The sequence below is a fragment of the Apodemus sylvaticus genome, chromosome 3 (genome assembly GCF_947179515.1).
Source record: "Apodemus sylvaticus chromosome 3, mApoSyl1.1, whole genome shotgun sequence".
NCBI lineage: Eukaryota > Metazoa > Chordata > Mammalia > Rodentia > Muridae > Apodemus > Apodemus sylvaticus.
Window position 1 is genome coordinate 3,178,494 of NC_067474.1, and position 21,979 is coordinate 3,200,472.

Sequence of the window (21,979 nt, forward strand, 5' to 3'; positions counted from 1 at the left end):
TCTGGATAGTGATGATGACATATTTTGTGTGACTGAGAATGAAGCAGGCTAGAGAATATGGTTGAAGTCCCGGCCAGGCTCATGGGTGGAAATGGGGTTTCCAACTGGTAGCCCTGTGTTCTTCTAGAGTCATGTTGGTGCTCATGTATAAGGAGAAAGGAAAGCAAGTCTAGCAAGTCTCATCCAATCAGGATGAGACAATGTAGTGTTTAAGATTCATTGATTCTACCACACCTGTCCTAGTAACATGATATGGGGGACACCAAAATGATGTCGCTCTATTTTTGCTCTCTGGAAGTTAACTGCTAAGTAAAATTCCATAGCTCCAATAAGAATTGAGCCTTTAGAGCAATAGGAAGAGTTCCTGTTGAGAATCAGTCTAACCTGGGTTCCAAGGTCATCTCTGTTACTTCCTGGAGATAGGACCTAAGGCCAATCTATTTCATGCCTATGAACTTCATCTGTGGAATGGACAACACTCAGACCTTACAGCTCATGAATGATGTATGTGTGTGCCAAGTGTTCTACATGATGTATATCATGTATTGTTTATTGTTGATTTCATATAATTATTCCACTTAATTTATTATGCAGTTTAAAGCCTTGTACGCTTTAAATGAAATAAGGCTATGGATGGTTTTATGTCAACTACATACAAGTTAGAGTCATTTGGGAAAAGAGAACCTCAAATGACATAATGTCTCTACCTATGGGCAAGCCTGGAAGGTGTTGTCTTAATGAAATGGTTGGAGTGGGAGGGCCCAGCTTACCGTGGGTGGTGCCAACTCTGGGCAGGTGGTTCTGGGCTATAAGAAAGCAGGCTGAGCAAGCCACAGGGAGCAAGTTAGCCAGCAGCACTCCTTCATGGCCTCCGCACCAGCTCTTGCATCCAGGTTCCTGCCTTGAGTTCCTGTCCAGACGTCCTTCATGATGGACTGTGATCAGGACGAGTGAGCTCACGCATTAACCCTTCCTGCCCAGGCTGTTTCTGGTCATATTTCTTCTAAGACTTGCTCCCAGGGATTGAATTCTGCATCTTGTTCCAGGTTCTGAGGTAACAGCACCTCTGTCCTACTCTGCCAGCACAATCTTTTTCTATCTAGAAGTCTCATCCTCCAGACTGCCTCGGCTTCTTCTGGAGGGCTGGTGGGAACACAGAGTGCTGCCATGTTCTCATCCCCAGGGTTGCCCAGTATAGGAATAAATGAGGGATTTATAACATTCTCAGGTACATTTCCAGAACCCAAGATCATATCCTTGATTTGTAAATGGCTCTGCAGAAAACAGCCCTGTTGCCAGAACTCTGTGCAGTGTGGCAGGCAGAGCACCGGGTCCAGCTCCCTCCTCCTGCCCCTCTTACCCATGCAGTACTAGAAGCCGTCTGTGTCAAATCTTTCTTGCGTTTTCGGACCAGTCTCTGCCGCCTGTGAGTGTGATACATCGACCTGCTGCGACCCAGGATTTGGGCTTATTATCATCAGGAGGAATGGTGATTCCATACTCCCAGCCTGCAACAGAGTTTGAGACTAGTTACCCAAAAGAGATACATCTGTGTGATCAACAAAAAATAACTTGCTAGGAAAGAACATCGCTCCTCTCTCTGCTCACAGATGTTCTCTGCTATTGTGACTGTCATAGGGTTGAGCACCCCAATCTGAAAACACTAAGTATGCAATGCCGAAAGTTTGGGGATGCCATAATGCCACAAATGTGTATGTGTGTGTATGTGTGCGTCCAAATAGTCCAAAATCTGAACATTTCTCAATTTCTCAAACCAAAATCCACTTATGGGCCTCGGTATCTTGCCTCACCTTTCTGCTCCTTAGGGCTTTGTGACTACCAGGTAAGCACTCTGCCATTCACCTACATCCCTAGCTCTTTAATAGTTTCTAAACACACTTGTGTTCTGAGAGGAGAAGTTAAAAGACACACAACTGTGTGGTTGATACATAGTTATCACTCAATAAATGCAATAAATGCCGTTCTGTATAGCATAATCCCAACCAATTCAACATCGGTTTGGACAGTGATGTATCAATCCTGCTCTGCTCACGTATTATCACATCTTAGTGGAACAAATCAATGTTACTTTTCCTTTTGATAGTTCCAAATGGTAAGTTCATTTGACCTGATTATCTGTAGAGAAACTGTGAACAATACTGTACCTAGAGGCAACTTCGATCACACGATCGCCAGCGGGATGACATGCAAGACATTTTGCCACTCTCCTACCTGAGATCTAGGGCCTCTAAAGTTGATTATTTCAGTAGTTCAGAAGAGAAACCCAAGCTCTAAATCTCTATTCCTAATTCGGATTTCTAAGTACCCAAAGCCCAGCTGGTTGGCCCTGGCACCTCCATTTTCCACTCCTGACTTCTCCTCGCCCAGCATCTGTCCATTTGTTTGTTTGAGTCAGGCACTATTTGAGGAGGTATGGATTACATCACATGACCTAGGTGGAGCCAGGGCCCTTCCTCCCAAGGAAGCTTTGCTCTGGTTGACTGAGGCCTTTCTGCAGACTCACTCAGGCAAGCAGACATATGTTACCTTTCTCATCCACTACGCGGTTTATGTCAGAGATCCATGCTTCATCTTCCCACTCCCAACCTGGAGGGCAAGTCATTTCATTGGGTGATGCTGCCCTATCTCCATTCTAAGGGACAGACAGACAGATAGAGAGACAGACAGACAGACTCAAATGAGATCCAAAGGTGAGGAAAGTTTCCTGATACTTACTTAAGAATCTGCGTGTCTTTGTAGATACATCCTTGAGATCAATTAATGCTAAAATAAAATCATATGTCTCCAGTATCTTCTGCTTTTACTACTAGAGAATAGTATTAAATTGAACCATGTGAAATTCTTGTTTTTGTAAGCTAAAATGGGCAAACATTATCGATTTCATATGGTCTCATTTAATATTATTAAATGGTGCCATTTACCTTTATGAGAATCTATTCAGAAAAAGCAAGCCAACAAACAAATAAACCAAACCAAACCAAAGTGGAGACCAGGTCAAGCATTAAGATACATGTGTTCAAGTTCAGAAAGTGCTACTGGAGGCTGATCATGGGAGGTTGAGCAAAGTTTCCACTAAATGTTTACTTGGGTTTACATTAAAACTCCAAAGAGTTATAATAACAAAATTAGTTCCTATATAAAAGTCATAAAGGTGGCTGTACACATGGGGAATGCCCAGTTCTATGTAAAGAGATCTGGCAAGATCATCACAACGCCTTTATGCATTTAGAACCTGACACACAGTTGTAAGGATATTTTTCCGGGCACCAGCTTTCACTGATTGTGTAAAAATGATCGTTTAAAGATATTCATTGTCACATCTCTTATAAACACTGAAGATGAACCAAAACAAACAAAAATTAACCCCAAACTTCCAAACTCTAAATGTCTACAAGATAAACAAATAAATGATAATGGGAACCTATAACCAAGCTCATAACTATGTATTTCCCATTATCAAAAGACACAAAGTTCTTTTCCGATAAGATTTACCATCACATTTCCAATCAAAAAACTGTGTTTCCAAGTTTCTCCAAAAGCAATTAGGGGATGGAAAGGAAGAATACATACAGAATGGTAAACCTCCACAATAAGACAATAGAAAATGAACAAACAAGCAAACAAAAACGGTAACTGGATCAGGAGTAGCATGTTCCCCCAACACACACACACACACACACACACACACACACACACACACAGGCACACTCACACATGCACGCACACATGCATGCACATGCACAGGAACACACACACACACACAGCTCTGCAAGACCCAGCTTCATTTCAAAATATCTTCAAACCTGAATCTTCAACTGTCCCTGTGTCTTCACCTCTCCTCTAATCTTTCCTGGCCTCTCATACAGGCAAGGCTCAACTGATACTCATTTTCATTACCCTTGTCTTAGTCAAGATTTCTATTCCTGCACAAACATCTTGACAACGAAACAAGTTGCGGAGGAAAGGGTTCATTCATCTTACACTTCCATGCTGCTGTGTATCACAAAAGGAAGTCAGGACTGGAACTCAAGCAGGTCAGGAAGCAGGAGCCAATGCACAGGCCATGAAGGAATTTCCCTGACTGGCTTGCTTTCCCTGGCTTGCTCAGTCTGCTCTCTTATATAAACTAAGAATACCAGACCATGGATGGTCCCAATCCACAAGAGTCTATCCTCTCTTGATCACTAATTGAAAAAAAAGTCCCAAGGTTGGATCTCATGGAGGCACTTCCCTAACTAAAACTCCTTTCTCTGTGATAACTCTAGCCTGTGTCAAGTTGACACACAAAACCAGCCTGTACATCAGAACCCTCGTGAACCTGACACACCAACATATCACTATTAATCCTCAACCCTTACTTTCTTATTCATCCCCAAGATGAATAAAAGTTCCACAGGCTTTATATATTAAAAATTCTATCCCTTTAAAATGTCCAATATCTTTTAAAAATTCTAAGTCATTTCACAGCCCGGCCTGTCACGTTAAGGAACCAGATTCAGTTTATTGGCCTGTGAATTCCCTACCCGTCTCAGCAGCTCACACACAGAAGAGAGGGCTGGGCACACATCCCCTTTTCCCTGCCTCTGTGAGGTTTCTCTTGATAAATAATTGTTGAATGTATGTATATGTATACTTAATATAGGTTTTAGAGCACAACAAATAGCATTCTTTCACTATAGTGTATATGTATATATACACTATGTATACTATGTATTCGCTATAGTATATCTTCTTCAACTAAACAGTAGGACAGCAAGAGCAGGTTTAGCAGTTGCCATGTGGTCTCAGGTCTCAGGTGGAGTTCACAGTTAGGCTATGTTCTCCCATATTCAAAAAGAACTTGGACAGCCAAGCAGTGGTGGTACACACCTTTAATCCCAGCACTTGGGGGACAGAGGCAAGCAAATCTCTTGTGAGTTTGTGGCAGGCCTGTTCTACGGAACAAGATCTAGGGATGTCCAGGGCTAATGATGAAACACTGTCTCAAAAAAACAAAAAATAAAAAACAAAACAAAAACAAAAAAAGCCAAGCAAACAAACACCCTTGACTAGCATGCAAAAGGTTCCACCTGTCTCAAACATGCATGTGAGCAGATAAAAAATATCTTAAGGTTTTAATTTGATAATTAAATCCTATTCATACCATGTCTACTATGGAGGCCTTTAAGGAGAAAAAATGTCAAAGCTTATACATCTTTATCTTTTCTAGATGTCTGCGACATTCACTCATTATTATTTTATTTGTGTTCTCAAAATGAAGAGGAAAATCTGTCCTATTTCCTGCAAGAAATTTAATTTTAGGGTCTGTCAACATTTTAAATGCACTGTTGCTATTTTTAAAATATATGCATGCATACTTGAATAAGGCTCAGCCTAAGCTTTCAATATAACCATGCCCTGAGCACTCCATAACTGATTAGATGCCAGGCTCTCTACTTAACACATCAACTCCACTATCTCATTTGTTTAATATATAAACTCTCATCCTCTCTGCCACACCAGGCAAAAGCAGCAGCCATGACAGTTATCAAAGTGATTTCTGTACAGGGTACTGGTGCTGTACAGAATCCCTAATGCCTAACACACACGTGTGATCCAACTCAGCCCATGTTGCTGTCAGCATGGACTCCATCAGCAATGCTGGGGGAGCTGCTTTGTCTGTCATCTGTGGTAGCACAACAGGGAAAGCCATTATGAAGTGATGTCAACTCACATTCCTTTCTACAGGTAGATGAACATGATCTTAACCACCCAGATACTTAATTCTCATCATAACTGTAAATTAAATTTCCCCAAACATGATGATCAGTATGTCACCAAAAAAGTGAAATGCCTTTCTCCTGAACTCTTAAGCCTGGTGGTGGTTGTGCAAGCCTTTAGTCCCAGCACTCTGTAGGCAGAGGCAGACAGATCTCTTGTAAGTTCAAGGCCAGCTTGGTCTACAAAGCAAGTTCTAGAACTGCCAGGGCTATGCAAAAAAAAAAAAAAAAAAAAAAAAAAAAAAAAAAAAAAAAAAACTATCTTGAAAATCCAAAATAACAATAATAATGATGATAAAGTGCTGATAGAAAGTTTTTTTTCATTTTTTTAATTCCAGACTCAGCAGATAGGCAAGTCTAGTTTTGGTTGGGTTTGTTTTGCTTGTTTTTAAAGGAAAGTAACAAAGTTGCTTTCCGATAAGATTTAACATTGCCTTCCCAATCACAAAACTGTGTTTCCAAGTTTCTTCAAAAGCAATTAGGGGATGGAAAAAAAGAATACACACAGACATAAAAAATGGTAAACCTCCACAATAAGACAATAAAAAACAAACAAGCAAACAAAAGTGGGTAACTGGATCAGGAGTAGCATGTCCCACCCACCACACACACACACACACACACACACACACACACACACACACACACAGATACTTACAGCTCTGCAAGACCCAGCTTCATTTCAAAATCTCTACAGTCCTGAATCATCAACTGCCCCTGGGTCTTCGCCTCTCAACTGATCTTTCCCAGCCTCTCATACTGGCAAGGCTCAACTGCTACTTATTTTCATTACCCTTGTCTTAGTCAAGTTTTCTATTCCTGCACAAACATCTTGACCAATAAGCAAGTTGGGGAGGAAACGGTTTATTCAGCTTAAACTTCCATGCTGCTGTTCATCACTAAAGGAAGTCAGGACAGGAACTCAAGCAGATCAGGAAGCAGGAGCTGATGCAGAGGCCATGGAGGGATGTTTCTTACTGACTGCTTCCCCTGGCTTGCTCAGTCTGCTCTCTTATATAAACTAAGAATACCAGTCTAGGGATGGTCCCAATCCACAAGAGACCCTCCCTCTTAATCACTAATTGAAAAACATGGCCCAGAGTTGGATCTCTTGGAGGAACTTCCCCAACCTAAGCTCATTTCTCTGTGATAACTCCAGCCTGTGCCAAGTTGAGACACAAATCCAACCAGTACATTTGACCTCTTGTCACTTGACACACCAACATATCACTATTAATCCTATACCCTTATTTTCTTATTCATCCCTAAGATCTAAATAACTTTACAAGTCCTATACTCTTTACATATTAAAAATTCAATTCCTTTAAAAGGTCCAATTTCTGTTAAAATTCAAAGTATTTTAATAATTTAAATTCTCTTAATTGTGGGCTCCACTAAAAAACCAATGAAATTTGGCTTGGAATTAGGAGAGTGTCCAACCATCTCTGCAATGGCCCAAAACATACTTCTGCCATTTTGTATTGGTATTACACATTTATCCAAAGTCTCAGCATCAATGACTCTAAAATCAAAATATTAGTTAACCCTGAAAAACATTAATGATGCTTTATGTCCCCCAGTGTTATATATCCAGCTAAGACTTAAATCCTACAATGAACAAGCATGCCCATCTCATTAGAATGCAAAATTGATTTTGTTTTAGACAGATGATAAGATTATGTTGAGCAAAGAATTATTCATAAAATGCTATATAATTATCAGTGTGTGTTTGATTTGAACACCTTGTTTTATATACCTATACACCTGAGGTTGTAAAAAATTTTTCTCAGATGAAAGTGGTCATAAGTGAAAAACTTTCAAGAAGCTTTGGTTGGTACAATTTCACTGCTAAGTGTGGATGAATGCCAGACTCAGATCTTGTGTCTAATCAGTACATTGGTTTGATGGGCAACATTTTAATGGCCTTGAATGTCTGTGTGAGTTCACCAATTGCTTAGACAGCTGGAATACAACCTACCTTAGAAGTCAGCAATGGTTTGGTGTCTTCTATTTCAACGACAACATCCCAGCACGGGGGGCGCAGACATAAGGGATGCTACAAGGCAAAGAGGTTCGTAAGAGGACACTTCGAATGGCAGACTGGAGAACACTCTACTCCATGGTCAAGTTGAGCAGCCTCAGGATGCATGATGAGTTAACCCGGGTGAAACTTTTTAATGAGGGACTACTCCTAAACAGGGAAAATGACCCAACCACGTGTCACATTCTCAGAGTAGGATAGGCTTTTAGACATTTTATGGGGAACTATGTGGCCCATGGTTCTTGGTTTGGGGTAGTTAAATCAGTTCCTACACACAATGAGTGCCTGAAAAAGAATTGTGTTGAGGACCGGAGAGTTGGCTCTTCAGGTAAAGATGCTAGATGACCTGAGTCTGATTCTCTGAACCTACACAGTGGAAGGAGAGACCTGATTCCTGCAAGTGGCCCTCTACCTGCCACATAGCAACAACAACAACAACAACAACAACAACACACACACACACACACACACACAATTTAAAAGATCATGCTGATCATGTTGGAATAGGCATGGAGATGGCAAATCTGTGTCTAAAAGAGCCTCATTTTCTTGGGAAATGAGATAGAGAAACAGAAGAGGAGAGGAGGAAGACAGGATAGGGAGAGGTGATTAGAGAGAGGAAGGGGAGGGGAGGAGAGAAGTGGGGAGAGGAGAGAGCAGGGATGAATCCCTTCAGCAGTCAGAAGCTGCTGCTGTGGATCCATCCCTCGCTCTCTCATAGCATGCAAAGGTAGGTGGCCCATGCCCTGGTCTTACACGCAGTTTTCCAGAGAGATGTAACTCTGGATTTTGGAGTAACAACAACTGTTTAGGAACAGGCTCTGGAGTCACCTGGGTTTATCTCAATTAAATGTGGGTACCAAGGTCCAGCCTGATGCAGGCAGGGGTGGGGTTACAAGAACATCTTTTTTTTTTTTTTAACATTGAAGATCCCAAGAGGTCCTAGGTCAGAATGCAGAAAGAACAAACACCATCAAGTCAAAAGACCTTCCTGTAAACCCACCCAGGCATTGGACATATAAGACCGGAAGCCTGGGAAAGAAGGTACTTTTGGGATGAGGTGTATCTACTATCTTTAAGTATTGGGCTAATTAAGCACTTTGTTTACATGATCTCATTCAGTCCTTTGATACTCCTTACTATCCTGTAATCTCCATTTAAAAGATAAAGACATAAACCGAAGCTGCAAGAAAGTAGGTCATTTGCTTCCCATTAGGCCTCAGATGGAAGTAAGTTCCTAGCCTAGATCTGTTAGACTCTAGTGTCTTTGTTATCTATCACCCCGGAGGCCAGGGATGAGTGGGCACTCAGTAAGTGACAGAGAAACAGTTCAGGTAGAAGGAACCTGACATTTACTGAGCATCCATGGTACACTGGTTGTTTTTAAGTGAGTTTTGTCTGCATTCACCTGGTACCTCAGATAGATTTGTAGCCTAGACACTTCCAAGACAAGCTCATTGGAAACTGCAGGCCACTTCAGTCACACAGGACTCAAGAGTCAGATGGACAAGGGTGTGTGAATGCCTCCATATGCAAGTGTATTCCTAAGTGACAGTTCTCCATTGCCCTTCCCATGCTCCAATAAGCAAAGTCTGAGGATAGGCTCAGAAAACACTGTCTGTGCCTGATATTTTTTCTTCATCATATAGCTTTTTAGAGTTTCCGTAATACCAGTACCAAGCCTTCTGGTGGTTTAACCAGGACTGGCTTGTGGCTTACCTGCTTAAACAGAAGACATCCATTTCAATCTTCATAGCTTGAACAGAATTTTCAGTGATAGGTGAATAGAATTTTCTAGTCCTCCACTGAGGTCTAACCTCATCAAGATCCCCATGTCTGGAATCTTGGACACTAAAGTGACTGAGCCCTGAGCCCTTATCACAGTGTTAACTATATGGTAAACTAAAAGCAAGTGTCTATAAAATGAGAAAGAGCGAGACACTGCATCATTAGCTATTTATTATAGACTCCAAGTTAAATAGTATAGCCTGCTCTCTCCTTATATAATAACTATATGGTCTAAGGTAAATCATTTGACATTTTCCTGTATGTATAACAATGGAATGGCTTTCAAATGGTCTTACAACATCTCTCTTAAATACAGATCAAGTGGGCCCATACATACTTAACTTGGTATTGCAATCTCCTCCTTAGAGCCGGCCAGGAAAAACAAGCCTAGCATTTGAAAGGGAGACATAGGAGAAAGCAGAATCCAAGGCCATCCTATACTACAAAAAACAAAACAAAACCGAAAGACATGCCTGTCATTTAGAAAGGAAAATCTCCTCCTTCAAGGCTTATGGATGGGATCTCTGTCTCCATACACAGTAGGCCCTGAATCTCTACACCAGAGTATTTAGACCACTGATCTACACACACTCATTTTCTTGCTGGCCTCTGGTACTTTGAGGGCAAGATTCTTTTTGCCCCTTGATCTCCCCAACATTTAGATCAATGAATGGCATTCTATGACTGCTCAACAACTGCCTGCTGGATGCCTTCATCTCTGTTGCTGATGTGGGAAGAGCACCCTCTGAATTTGGAGAAGCCTTCTTCAAAGGCAAATAGGAAAGTTCATGTAGCAGGCAGCATTACCTCAAAGGACATCCTGTGTTTATGCCAGAGTAAGGCATGCCAAAGGGTGGCCTCTTAAGCACTGGACTCTGACCCTCAAAGTTCCTTAAGAGTCCAGGCTGACGGCACCACTGACTATCAGTATTTCCCTGGAAGAATGACCTCGTACACTGTAAGTCAGCCCTTACTTTTGCTGTAGCATCTAGAATATGGTTTGTAAAGATTCAATCAGACCAGGCATAAAGAAAAGCTAAAAAATGTAACATATAGCCTTGCCTACAGACATACCTTTTAGTTGCGGTACAATATCCTAATTTCCCGCATACGGGTCACATCAAAAGCGGTCCAGGTGGTCAATGGTGCCTTGGCCAACCACAGGCTTCCGCCCAAACTGCCTGTGATCAATGACCTTGATCACCAGTGGAGGCATGTACAATTCTTCCTTCGGCAAGAACTAGGGATCACAAAAACGGATGTAATTTCTCTTTTCCACATCTGACAGGAACAGCTTTGCCAGTCAGTTCCCCCAAGGTACTAGCCCAGACTCTTTTTGCCCATTAAATACAGTCCAGGGGGACCTTCCTTAGGTATTTCAGACTGAGGTGCTTGGTAATTGGCTCAAAGGTTACAAAATCCTCTTTCAGCCTGGCTCTGGAAGATCAAATCCTACCTCTGCTGTCACGGAGTGCATGGCCTTAGGGAACTTTTCTAACCCTGTGTGCCTGGTTACGTCATTATTAATAGTAGAATTGTGGAATTCATATGTGAAACGCTTAGACTGTTCTTGGCATAATGTGGAATGAGATTTTTATCACTGAGCCCATCTCCCTCCTACAATCTTCTTCCTGAGAGGGAATTTCAAGGGACAAGACCATTTTGGTCCCTTGATCTCCCCAACATTTAGACCAATTGATACCATTCAATGAATGCTCAATAGCCATCTGCTCTGCTGGAGGCTGGATGCTCTGATCCCTGTTGCTGATGTGAGAACAGCACATCAATTTCAAGGATCCTTCTTCAAAAGCAAGTAGGAAAGTTCATGGAGCAGATAGAACTTTGGTCATCTACTAGCTGGGGCTTAAGTAGAATTTAGGAATGGTGGAGCCATAAATGAACCTTCAAGGGAAATAGCAAGCTGGAATTCCTTCGGTGCTGGAAGCTCACAGCCAAGGGCATGCCCATTTTGCCTTCAGTGCTCCTGGGATGTGGGGGCTTTGAAGACACTGCCCTGAACATGGGCTAGCCTGGAAGCTTGGCTGAGGTTTGGGTTAATCAATGTCTGTCGCTGGCCTTGCACTGGAATAGAGAGAGGATGAGGTGCTCCCTCAGTGCCTCCTCTCACATCTGTTGACCAAAACTAGGTTCTAGACTAGAAGTGGGAAGGGGAGGCGGGGGAGAGTGGATGAGGATGGACAGGTTTTTAGTGGTGACTAATTAGGGATTCTGCTTCTACATGTCCATATGACTGTTGTCCATCTGCAGAATCACAGAGTGGAAGGACCCCAGTCCAAGCTCCGGCAACTCACTTGATGTGTCCTTCTGTACACATTACTTAACCTTCTCATTTCTTCCATAGCAAAGGAAGGAGTTGTAGCTGAAGTTGTAGCACTGAGCTAGAGCTGTAGATGAAACTAGACCATGACCCCCAAGTACAGAAGGGTGCGCACCTGCTCTGAGAACAGGCAAGCCATTTCTCCTCTCTAGGCCTCAACTGCCTCAGATGCAAAATGAGAGGTTAAACATTGGCCCCAATGTTCAAGGGTAGTGTGTTGGGGATATGAAGGGAAATGAGCTATAGAAAGGAATTGGACAGTTTTAGTCTTCCATCTTTGTATGTCCATATTGTAATCTTCTATATAGCAATGCAAAGATGAACTTTTTAACTTATAAGAGTTAAGTAAGGATTGCTGGGTGGTGGGGGTGCATGCCTTTAATTGTAGCACTCACTAAGCAGAGGCAGGCAGATCTCTGAATTTAAGGCTAGCCTGGTCTACAGAATGAATTCCAGGACCTCCAGGGATAACTAAGAAAGTTAAGAATTTAATATTTTTCAAAATGGACAAGTTGGGTGGTTTCCACTTGCTCTAGTTATAACAGGTGGAGCTGTGTGAGTCCCACCTGACGCCTCACAATTCTGATAACAGGAGGTAAACTTCAAAGGGTCAAAGAAGGGTCTATGGCATGGACTCAGTCACAGACTGCTAGAGCCATGCCCCATCGCCTGCACTGAAGTCATCCACAACTACCCTTTCCCTAGACATCCAGATCCTAGCAGGAAAGTTCTGGTCCCTGTGCAGTTGTACTGTCAACAATCTCACCTTGAGGGGCTCACTAAGGGCCTATAACAGCGACCAAAAAGAAGCAAGCACTGCTCATAGATACTTCCCTGTCCCTGGGGCTGTTTGTAGCTTTTTCTAAGGAGGGAGAAGTCTCTGACACGTTTTTTGTAAGGCTGGGTTTTTCCACGTGGGCTCGTGCACAGTCTAGATACTGTACCACTTTCATGAAGAGAACAGAACTTGGGAAGTTGGGTGTCTTCTTGAGGCTTTTGATCACCACCGATTCTTCTCTCTCTCCTCCATACTCCACAACGAGAGTGGGTGATGTGATGGAAGCCATCTGGTAGTTTTTCATATTTCTTAAGCCCCAAGCTAGGATCTGGGGAAACAAGTTAAAAAGAAGGGAAGTAAACCTGACACATTACACACACACATACACACACACACACACACACACACACATGAACACAAACACATGCACACATTTGTACACACACATGCACACACATACACATATGGAAAGATCCAATCACAATCACGTTACACAGTGCACAGTACAGTCTTTAGTATGGAGCGATGCACATTTGTCTAAAATACCAGTGCATATTATGTTCAGGTGCCCATGGACACACAGAGAAAGTGGTTCTGGCCCTTCCCTTTTGTCAGGTAGCTAAAGACAAAGCATCACAGCTGTCAGTGCTGATGAGTCAGTCAGCACCTCTAGATCTCATCTGTGAACTGGACTCATGTTATCTACTGTGAGGCAATTTGGAGGACCAAGTGTAAACCTCTTGCATGGTAAGTGACCTTCAAGCATTCCAAACTGGAGCGGCTGTTTGAAGCTCCCTGGGTCTGTTTTCAGGAATGCCCAGCAAGACAGAGGATAACAATGCTTCCTTATCAGCATCCCGTCTATCTAGCCACAAGGTTATCACCACCAGCCTGTGTTGCCCTAATTACCTCCCATGTCTCCAATGTCCAGATGCTTCCCTCCCCCAACCCCCACCCCTGCCTCCTTGGCAGACCTTCTCCTTGTTCACACAGCACTTTCCCTTGGGTTATCTTTTTTTCCTCTGGTGAATTTCCCCCCAAAAGAAATCTCGGAAAACTGCTTCTTGTTGCTTTGTTAAGATTTCCATTTTCTATGACTATTTCTATGGGGGTGTGGGGAGGAGCAGATTTTATAGGAAGTTAGAAACAGCAAGAAAGCACTCAGCATGATGCATGCCCTATATTAATGGACCTTGCTCTTAGCCACACCCTTTGGTTTGGTCAAATAGAACTCAGAGAGAACACATACCTCAATGGCAGTGAGCTGAACCACAGGTCTGATCCCCTGAGGGACCATGTACAAGTTTGGTGCTCTCTAAGAGGGGAGGATGGGAAGGTTTGAGCCATCCTGTGAAATAAACACAGGCTGTCAGCACTTCCCATTCATTAAGGCAAAGAGTGCCCAGAATGACTGAGACACTCTAAGCAGCTCCTCAAGGAATCCATGAGTAAGAACAATGCGATACCTTGTTCCTCAGAATCAGCTCTGCCATGACCAGGATGTCCCCACAGGACTTGTCTCCATTCATAACGGGATGCCAGAGAAGCTTCGGTGTGATGTCGGTTTCTGAGTTCAGTTTCACCAGTGGAGAGCAAATGCTTCGACCTAAAAATTCATCTTTGCCCTAGAGAAGGAGACCACACTCACATTCCTGATCACACAGCTCTGCACACTACTGTCATGTCCCCAAGTCACCTTAAAATTCCAGATTACCTACCATTTGGTCATTATCAAAAAGTTCTATGATAACTTTGGGTGGGCTCTGGAGAACTGTTTGGGGGCTCCCCAAAGATTTCAACCTCATCAAATATAATGGTTTGGTCCCAGGTGGGATTTTGGGTGGAGTGGATGATCTCAGTGGTTTTGCTTCGATGGAGGAAGGAGACATGAGCGTATGGATCTAGGGACAGAAAAAAAAAAAATATTAACAGTAGAGTCTCAGAGAAGTCTGATTCCTACAACAGCTCGTTTCAACCAAAGAGTTTTCTTCTGGACATAGTGGTCCTGTGTTCTCACCACCCCTTAAAGACAAAGAGTTCAGAAAGCGGGACATCACAGAGGACGGCATCCTGGTGAGAAACGCCTAACTGGAGGCCTTGACATATGCAAAGGATCGCTTCTCTGGCGCGCACTTCTCCTCAACAAGGTTCATCCACAAACTTTCACATACATCATCTAGAATGCAATCTTTGCAACCAGGCAACACATCTGATGTGCTGTGCCCCCATGATCTTGGAAGAAAATGATTCAATCTTCCTAAGCTTTGGTTCCTCCCTCTTTGCCATGAAAGTAATATCTGTTTTCCTATTGGGTAGAAAATGGGATGACGTGAAGATGGGGAGCTGCCTAGAACAGGGCCTATTGTCAATGTCACCAATAAACACCAGTTATTTTTATGTTTTTGTTTCTGTTTTGATAAAGTTTATTCTATGCTTTTGCTTCTACTGTTATCTATACAGAATGTTTATTTTTGAGTGCCAGGTTTCAAGAATATAGTGGTAAGTAAATCAGAAAGGCTTAGTTGCTCTGAGGATTAACAGCTTGTAACATGAAAACAGTAGTTTTTTATTTTTTTATTTTTTCCCCAATGATAAATCTTGTATCCAACTGGGAGAAACATGGTTAGATCTTTATGTATAAAACCTCAGTGAAGACTTTTTTCTAAGAATTCTGATTGGATCTACAGTGAGAAAGTGCCCCCTGTTGGATAGTATTTGAAAATGTCCTCAAAAACATTTTGAAGTTTTGTTCTACAGAATAGGATAATCTTGATCTAATTTTTAGACCAGATCTAGACAATCTGGCCTAATATTATTAGCAAAGAAAATAATTCACAAAGACTTGGGTAAGAGGAGTGCTTGGGACGTGGATAAGAACGGACACTGTGCATGATATTGTCAGATAAGTGCTTTAAGAGCTGTTTCCACAGAAGAACCAGGGAAATGTTACTGGCTTGCAGGTCCCACAGTGGAATGTCCCTAAATAGTTCAGTATAGCCTCTATTCTATTCACACCAACAGAGCATAGACAGAAACACATGTGAACTACCAATGTGAGGACCAGAGTTGAAGCCTCAGAGTTACATAGTGCTAGAAAGGTAGCCAGGGGAGGGGTTGGGGGAGGGTGGGGGGAGGCAGCAGAGGAGGCAAAAAGCCTCCACGTGCACACAAAGGGAGGCCAGAAGCTGCTCTTCAGGGCACTTTGTCACTCAACCAGTGATGATTAGTGTTTTAGGGCCATGTGTATCCTGGCTATCTCTAGCACCTAGCAACAGTTCTTAAAGCAATTGGTAATTCCTCTAGTAATGGCTAGGTGGTTTTCTTCAAGCATACCAAAGTCATCTTTATATGGAAAGGGTTTTACTGAAAGAAATGAAAACAAAACAAGATACCAGTTGGTGTGCGGTAGATTCAAGCTAGCCTGTTGTGTTAGAGAGTATTAGGGATTTCCCCTTCACCTGAAAAGCTGTCTTTGTTCAAATCCATGAGGTTCCTGGCTTGATAAATGTAACAGCACAGGCGGTAGATGTAGACTCCTGAAGGGAAGGTGATGAGAAACAAGAAACTGTTAATTGGATTTTTCTCAGCTCTTTGGGGATGATGCATGTTGCAGACACACCGGCCAATCGGCCCATTTCCCCATGGCAGAGAGTACACATGATCCCCACACCGTGCTCTCATATAAAAGGACAACAGTCCAAACGTCCCTGGCTTTGTTCTCCTGTTTCAGTTGCTTGTAATCAGTCTCAGGTCACAAACAACAAACAGAACAGTCCAGACATACATGATGCACAAGTTTCATATTGTAAGCGCTACAGAGTGACCAGTCTCCAAGCACCAAGCTGCTCCTCATTCGGGACGTGGATCATGCGTTTGTCCGGTGTATCCATCACTGCCTGCCTGGGAGTCACTCAGTAGTTTCTTCTCGCAGTTCACAAGCTGACTGATGTAAATAACACTGCAGTGCTTGTGTTAAGTAACTCTGATTTATTTTAATAAAGGCCCAAAGCACGAGAACAATGGTACTGGCCACTTTATTGTAGTGCATTTTAATACCTTCAATATTTATCATTAGTTGCCATGCTTTATTTGTTACTGTGCCTAAAATATAAATTAAGCGTCAACACATGAATGCATGCATGCATGCATGCATGCCTGTCTGTCTGTTAGATGATTTAAAAGTGGGCTTTGCAGGGAGTCATAAAGTAGATTTTATACAGATAGGAGGCAGATGAGTGTAATGGGGGTGTACTTTAACTACTATATTCCAACTGTGGTGCTTGCACACCTATAATCCCAGCATGCAAGAAGTAAAGGCAGCCTGGATTACACATAAAAACTCCGCCTCCAAAGAGAAAATGAAACCAAATAAATAACTGCTAGAACAATCCTGATGCCAGCCTGGCGATCAGAGGAACGTTAGTCCCATTTTGGCCTTCCTGGGTTTAGTGCACAGCTGTTCATCACAGACTTTCAGATGAGCCTGATCTCTAGCAGTCACTGAGCAAGGTCTCAGTGCTATGTGAGATTTATATCTGGGATAGTTATCTGCTCAGACTTTCTCTGACTTTTAAAATGTCCAAACTCTTCTTACTAATGCATACACTGACGTACACTGTATCACATGTATGTACACAGAAGATATATGCATGTATACACGGATACACAGATACATAGATACACACTATTTGAGGGTTAATAAAGTATTGTGACTGACTTCATGAATTTCAGAACTGTGAGTGCTTGAATATCTAGTACATTTTAAGTCCTATGTAAACATATGCCACTATTAATAACATTTTGAAATTCTTGAAGGCTGACATTGAGATCAGATCTTCCTTAAAATTTTAACCCTTTGCCCATAATTAAAATAATAATTTATCATTTTCTAGCCACAGTGAGTATATTATAAATAGAAATTAAGACCAGTAATTTGGTCATTCTTCATCCCAAATATGATATAGTTTTTAAAATGCATTTTATGAATACTCTTCATGAAGTGAAGTAATAGGAAGTTACCTTCATCTATGTAGCTGTATTATATAACATTTGAAGATTTGAAGAGTTTTCTAGAGATAAAAGTGACAGACGCAGAGTTCACAGCCATGCTTAAAACTTACTGTTAAAATTACAGGAAACAATGGGCGTGTTTGCTCCAAACACAGTGGTGGCGCTGTGCTTCTGTTTCTCTAGGCTCTTCTCGTCTCCATCCTCTGTGGTTTCTGCACCCTAAAGCAGGAGGAAGTCTTTGTCATTGTTGCCATTATCATCATCATCATCATCATCATCATCATCATCATCACCATCATCATCATCACCACCAACATCATCACCAATCACCATCATATCATCTTCGTAATCAACCAAGCCATCCGTTCCTGCAAAATTACTAGATGCTTCCTGAAACCAGGGTCCTGGCAGATATACTAAAAAATGCTGGGAGAAAGAGATGTGTCTGCACTGCTGTTCTGAGGACCTCTCTCGTGTGGTTTCTTCCTAAGATGGGAGTCACTGGACACTCAGGCTGTATACCTTTCCCCCAACTTCTTTGCAGCTGTGAAGGCACTGGGGTTCCAGAGCCTCTCTGGGCTTGGCTGTGCTTTCTACCTAACTCACACACTTCCTTTACACCACTATCAATCACACTTCAGCTTCTGGGCACCTTCAAGTTTAAAGATGGCAGCCGCGCCGTGTGTCTCAGAAGGAGCCATTTTTCTCCTCCAGCGCCTGCGTCGAAAGGTGTCAGAACTGCGCTGTTTCCAGCGGAATTTCCAGCCTATTAGAGAAGCATATTTCCAGCCCTCCTGATCTTCAAGTTCTTCCCTGGCCTAAAATAGAAGTACACCATTTAATGATGCATAATAATACTCCTCATATTGATAAAGTAGACCATTTGGTCAATGGACAAATATTTAGTCCCCAAAAATCCACTCTCTGTCAAGTTCTTGGTGAGGAGCCAGGGATACAGCAAAGGAACTAGAGGGGATCTCTGACTTGGCAGAACTGAGGGACTACAGAAATACAGAGAGGCACCAGGCAACTGCTGTGACCATTCAGACACAGGTGTGACTGAGAGTGGGTTCTTTGTCAGATTGCTTTTGAGAACACATGATTGTGACATTTTTTGGAAAGAATTACCATCTGCATTTTACATATGGGTAAAATGATAACATCTTCTAAGATTTAGATATTCTGCTTATGCTAAACACCTGCTGTTATTAGCAATGATGTGATAGCTCAGAGCATATTGTTTCTGTGATAGCTAATCACTGAGTACAGTACTTTTAAGTTAAATATGATTTCTGTGCGCATGCTCTTTTTTACGACAGAGATTGTCTTCGAGGCTGAGGTATAGCTGGACAAAAAGGTAGTGTGGCTTTTGCCTTCATGTGTTAGACATTTAACTGGCCAAAAATTTATCTAAGTGTCTTACAAGTTAACCAGATGGAATAAATGGAAAATAATACTGACGACTATTGATTAATCTAGAAACAAGAGACTTGTGTAGAGTTGCTATTCATGTATGATCTTTAACTTTTCCCACTTCAAATAAACATAAAGTACACATTTCATGTGATCTTCTATCTTCCTTTGTGATAGTCTGGATAGTGATGATGACATATTTTGTGTGACTGAGAATGAAGCAGGCTAGAGAATATGGTTGAAGTCCCGGCCAGGCTCATGGTGGAACTGGGGTTTCCGACTGGTAGCCCTGTGTTCTTCTAGAGTCATGTTGGTGCTCATGTATAAGGAGAAATGAAAGCAAGTCTAGAAAGTCTCATCCAATCAGGATGAGACAATGTAGTGTTTAAGATTCATTGATTCTACCACACTGTCCTAGTAACATGATATGGGGGACACCAAAATGATGTCGCTCTATTTTTGCTCTCTGGAAGTTAACTGCTAAGTAAAATTTCATAGCTCCAATAAGAATTGAGCCTTTAGAGCAATAGGAAGAGTTCCTGTTGAGAATCAGTCTAACCTGGGTTCCAAGGTCATCTCTGTTACTTCCTGGAGATAGGACCTAAGGCAAATCTATTTCATGCCTATGAACTTCATCTGTGGAATGGACAACACTCAGACCTTACAGCTCATGAATGATGCCAAGTGTTCTACATGATGTATAACATGTATTGTTTATTGTTGATTCCATATTATTATTCCACTTAATTTATTACGCAGTTTAAAGCCTTGTACGCTTTAAATGAAATAAGGCTATGGATGGTTTTATGTCAACTACATACAAGTTAGAGTCATTTGGGAAAAGAGAACCTCAAATGAAATAATGTCTCTACCAGGTTGGCGTATGGGCAAGCCTGGAGGGTGTTTTCTTAATGAAATGGTTGGTGTGGGAGGGCCCTGCTTACTGTGGGTGGTGCCAACTCTGGGCAGGTGGTTCTGGGCTTTAAGAAAGTAGGCTGAGCAAGCCACAGGGAGCAAGTTAGCCAGCAGCATTCCTTCATGGCCTCTGAACCAGCTCCTGCATCCAGGTTCCTGCCTTGAGTTCCTGTCCAGACGTCCTTCATGATGGACTGTGATCAGGACGAGTGAGCTCACGCATTAACCTTTCCTGCCCAGGCTGTTTCTGGTCATATTTCTTCTAAGACTTGCTCCCAGGGATTGAATTCTGCATCTTGTTCCAGGTTCTGAGGTAACAGCACCTCTGTCCTACTCTGCCAGCACAATCTTTTTCTATCTAGAAGTCTCATCCTCCAGACTGCCTCGGCATCTTCTGGAGGGCTGGTGGGAACACAGAGTGCTGCCGTGTTCTCATCCCCAGGGTTGCTCAGTATAGGAATAAATGAGGGATTTATAACTTTCCCAGGTACATTTCCAGAACCCAGGATCATATCCTTGATTTGTAAATGGATCTGCAGAAAACAGCCCTGTTGCCAGAACTCTGCGCAGTGTAGCAGGCAGAGCACCGGGTCCAGCTCCCTCCTCCCGCCCCTCTTACCCTTGCGGTACTAGAAGCCGTCTGTGTCAAATCTTTCTTGCGTTTTCGGACAAGTCTCTGCTGCCTGTGAGTGTGATACATCTTCTCTGCTGCGACCCAGGATTTGGGCTTATTATCAGGAGGAATGGTGATTCCATACTCCCAGCCTGCAACAGAGTTTGAGACTAGTTACCCAAAAGAGATACATCTGTGTGATCAGCAAAAAATAACTTGCTAGGAAAGAACATAGCTCCTCTCTCTGCTCACAGATGTTCTCTGCTATTGTGACTGTCACAGGATTGAACACCCCAATCTGAAAACACTAAATATGCCATGCTGAAATTTTGGGGATGCTATAATGCCACAAATGTGTGTGTGTGTGTGTGTGTGTGTGTGTGTGTGTGTGTCCAAATAGTCCAAAATCTGAACATTTCTCAATGTCTCAAACCAAATCCACTTATGGGCCCCAGTATCTTGCCTCTCCTTTCTGCTCTTTAGGGCTCTGTGACTACCAGGTAAGCACTCTGACATTCACCTACATTCCTAGCTCTTTAATAGTTTCTAAACACACTGCAGGATCGCTCGAGGCCTGAACCCATGGAGCGGGCATCGCAAGCCTGTGCCAGGGTCTTCCGTGTCTCCCTGGATCCCACACCAACTCTCTGTGCGTCTGGGCCTCAGCCTGATCTGTCCACACTCGATGCCTTCTCATTGTGGAAGTTTGCATGCGTTCCTCCAGCTACGGAGGCTGGGGGATGCCGCACACTCCCTCCCACCAACAACTGTTGTCAAGAAGCAGGAAAATTAAAAGGAGAATCTGACCGTGCCCCTGATACCCACGGAGAGAAACGAGCTGCGAGATTGACAGGAATTCATCACTGATGGACACGTGAACAATAGTGATTCCCTCTTTCAGATCCCACGGTGACGTCCTCAGGTGTGCCATGTCTGCTCATTTTGTGTTGTTTAAGGTCTGTTGTTCTAAGTAGCTGCACCTCCAAGATGTCGCTATTGCCGACCTCATATTCATACTGCAGCAAAGACGCTGTGCTCAGAGCAACGCAAGGGGCCAACGGGCGCCTCACACATGTCCCGCAAACAGAGAACGACGCCAATTTCCCCCTCAGGCCGATGTCTGCACTGTGATGACAGAAACCCGAGTTCTTCCTGCGCCCCAGCCATGGTCTCCACCACAGAGGCTTCTCCTGGACCCCCGGCTGGACCCCATCTTTGCCCTCATTTTCTCTCACAGTGTTCACTTCCTGGGTGAGGTCATCGCTGCCCAGGGACTCAGTCGACTTTATAGCTCTGGGGGGAG

The 21,979-nt window shown here is 42.8% G+C and overlaps 1 pseudogene; it reads right to left on the reverse strand.

The window, feature by feature from the left end:
* Window positions 1-1,386: 1,386 nt before the first annotated feature.
* On the reverse strand, window positions 1,387-21,607 carry LOC127679748 (myoferlin-like; annotated as a pseudogene).
* Window positions 21,608-21,979: the final 372 nt, after the last annotated feature.